The sequence below is a fragment of the Suricata suricatta genome, chromosome 8 (assembly GCF_006229205.1).
Source record: "Suricata suricatta isolate VVHF042 chromosome 8, meerkat_22Aug2017_6uvM2_HiC, whole genome shotgun sequence".
Classification (NCBI taxonomy): Eukaryota; Metazoa; Chordata; class Mammalia; order Carnivora; family Herpestidae; genus Suricata; species Suricata suricatta.
This window is the reverse complement of record NC_043707.1, coordinates 23,745,457-23,757,318: the sequence shown is the minus strand read 5'-3', so window position 1 is coordinate 23,757,318 and position 11,862 is coordinate 23,745,457. Positions and strand designations below refer to the sequence as shown.

The window sequence follows — 11,862 nt, the reverse complement described above, 5'->3', positions numbered from 1 at the left end:
CCCAATATTCAGTTCCCTGACACTTGGCTACTTCTTGGCTTTCAATGTCAGGTATGTTATGGACTTCCTACTGTGGAAGATGAGGATTTGCTCTCCATCGTGCCCCACCCCCACACTCCCAAAGGGCCCTCCCATCCCCCCATGTTTACAATGTACTTTTTTTTAATGTTTTATTTATTTTTGACAGAGAGAGAGAGACAACGTGACCATGGGAGGATCAGAGAGAGAGGGAGACAGGCTCCAGGCTCTGAGCTGTCAGCACAGAGCCCGATGCGGGGCCTAACCCACAACCATAAGACCATGACCTGAGCCGAAGCTGGACGCTCAACCAACTGAGCCACCCAGGAGCCCCCCACAATGTACTTCTAATTAGACTTGAAGGTAACTCCATTCCATTTACACAGATATTTCCTATCATATATTATGAATCCTTTTCCATTTAGAAGCAACTTCTATTTCCCCTGGAGTTAATACATTTCTTGATTTTGTTCATTACACTTTTTAAAAAAATTAATGGGCTATTTATTAGAGATGTTTTCGGTTTACAGAAAAAAAAATGAATGAAAAGTATAGAGTTCCCAGCTACCCCCTACTAACTACAATAGTAGATAATATAATAAATAGTTGCACACATTATTATATATCTTAAAAGTCCAAGTGCGTCAAAAATAAATCTGACTATGAAATTCAATGTTGGGCATTCTTATGGACTGAATTGTGTTTCCCCCAAACTCACATATTAAAGTCCCAACCTGTAGGGTCACTATACTTCAAGATAGAACCTATAAGGGGGTTATTAAGTTAAAGGAGGTCCTACAGGGCTTAATTGGATAGGCCTGGTGTTCTTATAAGAAGAAGAGGAGATGCCTGAGCTCTTTCCCTGTGCATACTCAGAAAGAGGATCATGTGAGAACAGTAAGAAGGAAGCCAACAAGAGGGGCGTCACCAGAAACTAACCCTGCAGGCATCATGATCTTGGACTTCCCAGCCTCCAGAGCAGGGAGAAAATAAACTTCTGTTGTATAAGCCATTTGGTCTGCGGTATCCTATTATTTATGTCAGCTCAAGCAAATAATACAGAAGTCGTTTTCCTTTTCAAAGGTATTGCTCCATTTTCTTCCAGTAACCAGTCTTAAATGGAGAAATTCATAGCCATTTTTTTCCCTCTGAAAACCTCTAAAATTTTATGTTTACCTTCAATGTTCTGAAATTTCACAGTGAAATTTTTCCCCCAGCCATCTAAAATCTCAGCCCTCTCCTTTCTTGCTTAATTGTACTTGTTTATCTTGTTGCATTTTGTCTGCTTCACTAGTCTGTGCCTTGGGAGGGCAAGGACTTTGGTCTGTCTCTTCACTGTTGTGTTTCCAAAGCTAGACCCATGCCAGCTGTTGGGCAGGTGCTTGGCAAGCATCCACTGGGAGAAGACTGAAGGAAAGACCACGGTGTGGGCCTATTTGCATTTGTATCTTCAGTTCCGGAAATTCTTCAAAACTGTTTCTTTCATTATATCCATTCTTCTTTTTCTGTTCTCTACCTCTAGAAATTCCATTATTGGGATATTGGGCTTCTTCGACTAGTCCTTGAATTTTCTTATTTTTTCTCTCCTATTTTCAAACTCCTTTTGTTCTACTTTCTGGCAGGTCTCTTAATCTTATCTTCCAAACTTTCCGTTATTTTGCTTTTAATTTCCAAGCGTTCCTTTTTGTTCTCAGTCTCCTCCTCCTCCTCCTTCCCCTTCTCCTTCTTTTTCTTAAGTTTATTTATCTGAAAGAGAGAGAGAATCCCAAGCAGACTCTACATTGCCAGTGCAGAGCCTGATGCAATGCTCAAATTCATGAACCCCAAGATCACCACCTTGAGCCAAGGTTGGACACTTAACTTACTGAGCCACCAAGCACCTCCTTCTTCTTTTTAAAAATAGCATCTTGGTCTATTCCTGCTTAAAGAATGTATTACCCTTTCTCACTTCTCTGAGATTATTAGTGATGGCTCTTTTTAAAGTTGTCTTTTTCCTGAATTGTCTCTTTGCTCTGAGGTTGCTTGCTGGTTGTCTGTTTGCATTATAATTTTTCACACAAGAGCATTCCCTTAACACATCAGATGGGTCTTGATGTGACACTCATGTTTAGAAGCTGGGGGCTAAGAAGCTGGCTAGGACCTGGGAACTCTGTGACTATGACCTAACATGGAAGGTGGACTGGGTGGGCGGGTTCATTGGATGATGTCAGGATCATAAGTCTTCTTCCTGGGATGGTCAGGATCGTTGGCGGGAGGTTGCCTGTCATATTGGAGAATTATTATTAATATTCGTAAGAGAAGAAGGCTGAGGAAGAGTCTCTGCATTTGGAATATAAATGTTCACTTTATCTCAGTACAGTCACCTGCCTTAGATAGACCAGTGTCCCCCAAGCACCACAATGCACTTCTGGGATAGTAACCTCCAGTTGTCTGCCAGGGTGGAGGAAGTTGTGGGCAGTGCCTCAGGATGGAGGTGCAGAAGTGAGGATGCAATTGCTTTTTTTTTTTTTTTGAACTCTTAATGTTGAAATGATTTTAGATTTATATCAAAGTTGCTAAAATAAGGTAGACAGTTCTTGTGTAGGCTTCACTTAGCTTTCCCCGATGTTAACATGTTACATAAGCCTAGTACAGTGGTCAAAACCTGGATATTGGCATCGATTCAGTACTATCAACTAAAATATAGACCTTGTTCAGATTTTAACAGTTTTCTATGTGCTTGGTTTTTTTGTTTTCTTTGTTGATGTTTAGCTATATGAATTTAATGATACGTGTAGATTTGTCCAACCACCAGCAATCAGGATACAGAACAATTCTGTCACCCCACAAAACCCCCTCATGTAACTTCGTTATTTCCTTTCCTACCCCCTGAGAAACACAGCTCTGTCCTCCAACACTATAATTTGACATTTTTAGAATGTTATATAAGGGGGTCATACAGTATGTAATGTTTTGAGTTTGACTTTTCTCACTTAATGGAATGTCCTTTTTAAAATTTTTTTTCTTTTTTTTTTATTGTTTTTATCTTTATTTTGAGAGACAGAGACAGAGAGTGAGCAGGGGAGGGGCAGAGAGAGAGAGGGAGACACAGAATTCGAAGCAGGCTCCAGGCTTTGAGCTGTCAGCAGTGCCTGATGTGGGGTGAACCCATGGACTGTGAGATCATGACGTGAACTGCAGTCAGACGCTTAACCAATTGAGCCACCCAGGCACCCTTAAAATTTTTTTTTAACATTTGAGAGAGACAGAGTGCAAGTGGGGAAGGGGCAGAGAAAGATGGAGACAGAATCCAAAGCAGGCGCCAGGCTCTGAGCCGTCTGCACAGAGCCCAATGCGGGGCTCAAACCCACGAGTGGTGAGATCATGGCCTGAGCCAAAGTCAGATGCTTAACCAATTGAGCCATCCAGGCGCCCCAAGAATGTCCTTGAGATCCACCCAATTGGTCGCATGCATCAATAGTTCCTCCCGTATTGTTTCTGAGCAGTATTCTACTACATAGATATACCCCAGTTTATATGACCATTCACCTATTGAAGGACCTTTACGTTTTTCACAGGTTTTGGCAACTACAAAGAAAGATTTTATAAACATCTATGTACAGGCTTGAATGTGAACATACACTTCAATTCTCACAGGAGTAAAATTGCTAGCTCATACAAATACTAGGATCATGTATTTAAGGATACCGACAAACTGGTTCCCTAAAGTAGCTGAGTCATTTTGCATTCCCACTAGCAGTGTGTGAGATTTCTAGATTCTCCATATCCCCACCACCACTTGGTTTTGTCAGTATTTTTCATTTTGGTTATTTCTAACAGACCCCAGATAGCAGTATCTCATTGAGGCTTTCCCACAATTTTCATTTCCCCAGTGACTAATGTTATTGACAATTTTTCATATGCTAATTTTTTTAGCCTCATATCTTCTTTGGTGAAATACCTATTCCAGTCTTTTGCCCATCTTTAAATTGCGTTGCTTTCTGACTATTAAGAGCCCTTTGTATATTGAAGATACAAGTCTGTTGTTGGATATGTGATATGCAAATATTTTTTATATTCTGTAGCTCTTTTAATTCTTTTAATATCATCTTTCACAGAGCAAAAGTTTCGATTTGGACGAAGTCCAATTTATCCGGGTTTTTTCTTTTATTGATGGTGCTTTTCCAGTCATGTCTAAGAAATTCAAATATTCCAGATTACCAAGACTTTTTCTTATGTTTTCATCCAAAAGTTTTACTTTTTCTCTTTATATCCAAGATCAATTTTGGGTCCCTTTTTTTTTAAACTTAAAATTTTCCCTTTTTCAATATTTAAAAATAAACAAATTGAAACTCCATCCTGTGCTATACACAGCCCTTTAGACTCTCTGACATTGATCTGAGGAAAGAGAAGGGGATGTCAACGTTGGAAGGGCCTCCTCACTTTCTTCCGCCGCTTCAGTTTGGCTTCTCCCTTGGGTACGGTGCTGTTGGGCTTAGAGGCTGCAGTGGCCCCAGGGCCAGGCTGAGGAGCTGCAAAGAAGTTCCCATTGGACATTTGGCCTGGGGGTACTTGGAAGATCCGGCTCAAGAAATCCTGAAGGTCGGCAGGAGGGGCGTCTGGGGCTGCTCTCTGCTGCCCACTGGTGCCTGGAATCCGAGAACCAAATGAGATGTAATAGGGGACTCTATGGGTATCTGGGGAGATTCCCACACTCTGGCATCCAGCCCACTCTGTGATGTCATACACCTTTCCATCCATTAATGCAAAATAGGTGATCTTGAGGCCCAGCATGCTTGATTCTGCCCAAAAATCTCCTTCCTCAGCAGGATGCAGTCTATTACACTCAGCACAGTATCTGACACTCTTAGGCTCCCAGTCCATTTCAAACCTCCTATGCTTTCGCTGGCATCGGCTGCACATCATGGTATTCATTGCCTCTTTGAGGTCATCCTGAAGCTTGGACAGAAACTCATTCACCGACCGGCTCAGCTCATTCTCTGCCATTCGTTTCATTTCATATTCCTTCCGCCTTTCAGGGTTGCTAACAATGTCCCAAGCTGCCCGCAAAACCTTAAAGGCCTCCTCAGCCCGGGGATGATGATTTTTGTCAGGATGTACCATCACTGCCAGCTGCCTATAGGCCTTCTTCAGTTCAATATCTGATGCTGTGGCTTCAACCCCCAACACATGCAAAGGGTTTAACTCATCCTCAGGAACCCCAGCCATGGTCAAGAGTCAAGCCACTTCTTCAGGCAGGCAATAGCGACCGCCAGCTATAGGTGCATTCCCTTGCCTGTCGGTCCTTGGCTTGACCCAAGCAACTCCAGCCAACCCCACTGAAACATTTTTACCAACTGTCGCCATGGCCTGCTATCTCTCAGCAGAATCAGGCAGCGCTGCAGGGTGGGAAAATCCTGCCAAGACAAGAGCCAAGTGGCTTTACCCCTCCAGCCTAACCTGTCACCCAGTCCTACTAGAAACCTCCAGCCCAACTGTTGACAGCCCAACAAGAGGGCCAGAGCCAGGAGGAGCAAAGCGCCCAGTAGCCTAAGAAAACGGGTTAACAGCCCTGCCCCATAGCAACATCCTTGGCTCAGGAATTGGAATATCACCTGGGCCAAGCCCCCCAGACGCCCTGCCCAGATGACCACCCAGACTCGAAAAAGGTCCAGATCACTGCCTTTCAGCTGCCTGCATGCATAGATGAAATGGCCACAAGCTTCCACATACTCTCCCACCAATACCAGCAGTTCAATCAGGCACCAGAAGCCTGCCTGTCCAAGCTAACACAGTTCCTCTGCTCCCCATAATCCCAGGCCTCTGCGTTTATCTGCATGACTACATTTCTGGCCCAGCCTATGTCGGCCAGGGGACCTGGGATCTCTGCGTCCATCTTTTCGAGTATCCTCCTTGGCTGGAATGCGGTGCCGCTGTCTCCGGGGCGGTTTCTTTCCACTGGGCACATGTGAAAAATCACTGGGGAATTAAAGAGGTTCCTCATCATCATATTCCTCTTCCAACTCTTCATCTTCCCCCAAAACTGGAGCAGTAAAATGGTGGCAAAAGTTGCTAGAAGAGCTATCTCTTCCCTCAGAGTAAGGCCCTTCAGGGATTCCAGGGGTTCCCTGGCAGTTGCAAGCAGATGGAATGGAAAGAAAAAAAGAGTTCCCATCTTCCTGGTACCCAGCCTCATTCTCTCTTGAGAGTTCCTGGTCCACTCCTGACTCTTCCTCTGAAGATGCCTCACTCTGATCAGGGTCCTCTCCATTGCTAGGAGGTCCTGGACCCCTTGGGGGGCCATGGCTTGGATCTGCCCAGTGGGCTGGGTTTGGGGGCTGTGTGTACTTAGAACTAGAGTGCTCTGTGAGGCAGCGGGTACCATTAGGAGCAGGGCCCGCTGAGTCCCTGAGTCCTGAGAATGAAAGTATTTCAGCGTCCACAAAGGATCCTAAAGTCCTGAGGGAGGCACCACCACTGTGGTGGGCTCCACACAACCCTCTTTCTTCGGGGTGCTTCTGGGCCATGACCCCAGGGCTTCCTGGGGATTTTAGGTCACAGCCATCATGAGAAGTTCTGAGGCCTGTAACAAAGGTATCAAGATGGGGATGATCAAGTATAGGAAACGGGCACCTGGGTGGCTCAGTCGGTTAAGTGTCTGGCTTCGGCTCAGGTCATGATCTCATGGTTTGTGGGTTCGAGCCCCGCATCAGGCTCTGTGCTGACAGCTTGCTCAGAGCCTGGAGCCTGTTTCAGATTCTGTGTCTCCCTCTCTCTGACCCTCCCCTGCTTGTGCTGTCTCTGTCTCTCAAAAATAAATAAAACAGAAAAAAAAATTTTTTTAATTATAGGAAACAAAGAGAGGGGTTTAATAATCTTAAATTGGGGGTATAATTAACGCACCCACCTCCCTTGTTTTCTCAAATTCTTCTGGAGCTTTCGTTATCCCCAGCAATAAGTCAATATTACATTAACTACAACCATGCTCCCTCCCCTCCTCCAAATCCTCTTAGTTTTTCTTCTCCAGAAAGCTACAAACCAGAATTTGGGAAAGAGGGAGGTACCACAAAGGGTGTGGTCCTGGGGCGGGGGGAGTGAAGGACGACCGGAAAGGTGGGCCGCAGGCTGCCCCGGACCGGACCGCGCGGCTCTTAAGGAAAACCTGGGGGCAGAGCTTAGGGCTGCCCCTAAGAAAGACAGCCAGGAAACCCTTGAGCTGGGTAGAGGGGGCAAAGGCAACATTTCGGAAGAGCTGCGGTAACTCCTCCCCCTCGAGCAGCTCCAGCTCACCCCCTTTTTTTTTTTTTAAATAAAGTGTTGAGGTTGAGCATGCATTTCATTTGTTTGCCAAGAGATGTCCAATCGCTCCCACACTGTTTGTTGAAAAGATGATCCTTATTCCATTGAATTCTTTTGCATCTTGTTCAAAATTCAGTTGATTGTACTTGTGTGGGTTTAATCTACTGATATGTTCTCTATCCCTCTGCCAATACCATGTTGTAGTTCTTTTTTTAAGTTGAGGTGTAACTGGCATACATTATATCAGTTTCAGATGAACAACATAACAACTTGATATTTGTATATATTGTGAAATAGTTACCATCTGAAATCATAATTATAGAATTCATTTTCTTGTGATGTGAACTTGTAAGACTTACTCTGTAAACAACTTTCACATATGTAATCCAGTATTGTTAATTATGGCTGCCATGCTGTACACTACATCGCCGCGGCATTTATTTCATAATCGGAACTTCGTGCCTTTTAACTCTCTTAACCCATTTTGCCCATCTCCCACTCCCACTCCCATCTCTAACAACCACCAATCTGTTCTTTTTTCTTTTATGTTTTATTTATTTTTGAGAGACAGAGGCAGAGCATGAGCAGGGGAGGGGCAGAGAAAGAGAGACAGAATCTGAAGCCGGCTCCAGGCTCTGAGAAGCTGTCAGCACAGAGCCCGATGCGGGGCTCGAACCCACGAACCGTGAGATCATGACCTGAGCCAAAGCCGGATACTCAACTGACTGAGCCACCCAGGCGTTCCACCACCAATCTGTTCTTATATCCATGAGTTATTTTGTTGTTATTGTTGTTTCGGGTTCAACATATAAGTGATATCAAACAGTATTCATATTTTGTGTCTGACTTATTTGCCTGAGCATGATGCTCTCCAGATAAATAGATAGAAACCTCACAATTTCTTTTTCAAAATTTTAATTTATATTGTAGTTAGTTAACATATCATGTAATATTGGTTTCAGGAGTAGAATTTAGTGATTCATCACTTTTATATAACCCCCTGTGCTCATTGATTGTAACAAGTGCCCTCCTAATAGCCATCATCCATTAGCCCCCATCCACTTCCCTTCATCAACCCTCAGTTTCTTCTCTATTGTAAAGAGTCTCTTATGGTTTATTTCCCACTCTCTTTTTCCTTTTTTTCTCCCTCTCCCATATGCTCATCTGTTTCTTTTTTCTTAAATTCCACATATGAGTGAAATCATATGGTATTTGTCTTTGCCTGACTGACTTATTTCATTTAGCATAATACACTGTAGTTCTATCCATGTCATTGTAAATGGCAAGATTTTATTCTTTTTGATGGCTGAGTGATATTCGAGTGTGTGTGTGTGTGTGTGTGTGTGTGTGTGTGTGTGTGTGTGTCTGTTCATCAGTCAGTGGACATTTGGGTTTGGCTCTTGTTGATAAAGCTGCAGTAAACATAGGGATATATGTATCCCTTCAGATCTGTATTTTTGTATCCTTTGAGTAAATACTTAGTAATGTAATTGCTGTATCATAGGGTAGTTCTATTTTCAACTTTTTGAAGAAATTCCATACTGTTTTTCAGAGTGGCTGCACCAGTTTGCATTCCCGTCAACACTGCAGGAGGGTCCCCTTTCTCTTCATCCTCACCAACACCTGTTGTCTCTTGTGTTGCTAATTTTAACCATTCTGACAGGTGTGAGGTGGTATCTCATTGTAGTTTTGATTTTTATTTCCTTGATGGAGAATGATGTTGAGCCTCTTTTCATGTGTCTATTGGCCACCTGGATGTCTTCTTTGGAAAAGTGTCTATTCATGTCTTCTGCCTATTTATTAACTGGATTATTTGGGTTTGGGGTGTTGAGTTTGATAAGTTCTTTTTAGATTTTGGATACTAACCCTTTATCAGACATGGTATTCGCAAATATCTTCTCCCACTCCGTAGGCTGCATTTTAGTTTTATTGTTTCCTTAGCTGTGCAGAGCTTTTTATCTTGATGAAATCCCAATAGTTGGTGTTTGTTTTTGTTTTCTTTCCTTCCAGCGACATGTCTAGTAGGAAGTTGCTACGGCTCAGGTCAAAGAGTTTGCTGCCTGTGTTCTTCTCTAAGATATTTAGGTTTCCTGTCTAACACTTAGGTCTTTCATCCATTTTGCATTTATTTTTGTGTGTGGTGTAAGAAAGTGGTTCAGTTTCATTCTTCTGCATGTCACTGTCCAGTTTTCCCAACACCATTTGTTGAAAAGACTTTTTTTGCATTGGATATTCTTTCCTGCTTTATCAAAGACAAGTTGACCATATAGTTGTGGATCCATTTCAGGGTTTTCTTTCTATTCCATTGATCTAAGAGTCTGTTTTTGTGCCAGTACCATACTGTCTTGATGATTACAGCTTTGTAAGACATCTTGAAGTCCGGGATTGTGATGCCTCCAGCTTTTGGTTTTCTTTTTCAGGATTGCTTTGGCTATTCAGGGTCTTTTCTGATTCCATACAAGTATTAAAATTGTTTTAGTTCTCTGAAAAATGCCAGTGGTATTTTGATAAGTATTGTATTAAATGTGTAGATTGCTTTCAGCAGTATAGACATTTTAACAATGTTTGTTTTTCCAATCCATGAGCATGGAATGTTTTTCCATTACTTTGTGTCTTCTTTAATTTCCTTCATAAGTTTTCTGTCATTTGCAGAGTACAGATCTTTTACCCCTTTAGTTAGGTTTATTTCTAGATATGTATGGGTTTGGGTGGAATTGTGAATGGGACCGATTCCCTGATTTCTTTTTCTGCTGCTTTATTATTGGCATATAGAAATGCAATAGGTTTCTGTATATTGATTTTATATCCTGTGGCTTGGCTGAATTCATGTGTTAGTTCTAGCAATTTTTTGGTTTAGACTTTTGGATTTTCTACTTAGAATATCATGCTGTCTGCAGATAGTGAAACTTTGACTTATTTGTTGCTGATTTTGATGCCTTGTATTTCTCTTGTTGTCTGATTGCTGAAGCTAAGACTTCCAGTACTGTGTTAAGTAGTAACGGTGAGAGTGGACTCACCTGTCTCGTTCCTGCCATCGTGGAAAAGCTCTCCATTTTTCCTCATTGAGGATGATGTGAGTCTTTCATATGTGGCCTTTATTGAAGTGTGTTCCACCTATCCCTACTTTGTTGAGAGTTTTTATCAAGAATAAATGCTATATTTTGTTAAATGCTTTTTCTGCATCTATTGACAGAATCATATGGTTCTTTTCCTTTCTTTTATTAATGTGGTGTATCATGTTGATTGATGTGCAAATATTGAACCAACCTGCAGCCCAGGAATAAATCCCATTTGATCGTGGTGAATAATTCTTTTAATGTACTGTCAGATGTGATTTGCTAGTATCTTGTTGAGAATTTTTGCCTCCATGTTCATTATTGGCCGTTAGTTCTCCTTTTTAGTGGGGTCTTTGGGAGTTTGGCCTTTCATTTTTGGGAGATTTTTGATTACTGATTCCATTTCTTCTCTGGTTATGGATCTATTCAAGTTTCCCACTTCTTCCTGTTTCAGTTTTGGTAAGCTTGTATGTTTCTAACAATTCGTCCATTTCTTCCAAATTTCCCAGTTTTTGGCATATAATTTTTCAGAATATTCCCCCGTGATTATTTGTATTTCTGCATATATCACAATTTCTTTCCATTTATCTGTTGATAGACACTTAGATTTTTTTCCATATCTTGACTACTACAAATAATGCTGCATTGAACATGGGTGTGCATATGTCTTTTTAAGTCAATGTTTTCATTGTCTTTGAATAAATACCCAGAAATGGAATTGCTGGATAATGTGGTAGTTCTATTTTTTTATTTTTTGAGGTACCTCCATACTGTCTTTCATAGTGAGTGCACCTATTTACATTCCCACCAACAGTGCATGAGTGTTCCCTTTTCTCCATATCCTCACAAACTCTTGTTATTTCTTGTCTTTTTGATAGTAGCCATTTTAACAGATACGAGGTGATAGTTCGTTGTGATTTTCATTTGCATTTTCTGATAATTAGTGATGTTGCGTACCTTTTCGTGTACTATTGGTCATATGTAGTCCTTCATTAGAAAAATGATTACTTAGATCCTCTGCCCATTTTTCAGATTAGGTGTTTTGTTTTGGTTTTTGGTTTTGGTTTTTGTTTTGGTTTTTTGGGTTTTTTTTTTTTTTTGGCTATCGAGTTGAATGAGTTCTCTATATATTTTGAATATTATGAGATATATGATTTGCAAATATTTTCTGCCATTCAATAGGTTGCCTTTTCACTTTATGGATGGTTTCCTTTGCTGTGCAGATGCTTTTCAGCTTACCAAAATGTGACACAGGGACGTGAAATGAGCAAATGCTATTACAAAACAAATGCTACTGGAACCAGTGGACTCCCTGATGCAGTTACCACAAACCTTCAATCGGTTAAAAAACAAAAAAAAAAAAAGCAATTTCTGTGAAGCACAATTAAGTGAAGTGAAATAAAATGAGGTATGCCTGAACACTCGTGGATACATTTTCTTCAAAGAGAGGATACAAATTTCAACCAGCCAAAGGAAGAGACACATGTAGCAGAGTCTGGAACAAGTTATC

At 41.6% G+C, this 11,862-nt stretch overlaps 1 pseudogene; it reads right to left on the bottom strand.

Moving 5' to 3' along the window:
- Window positions 1-4,416: 4,416 nt before the first annotated feature.
- Window positions 4,417-6,621, bottom strand: LOC115299833 (annotated as a pseudogene).
- Window positions 6,622-11,862: the final 5,241 nt, after the last annotated feature.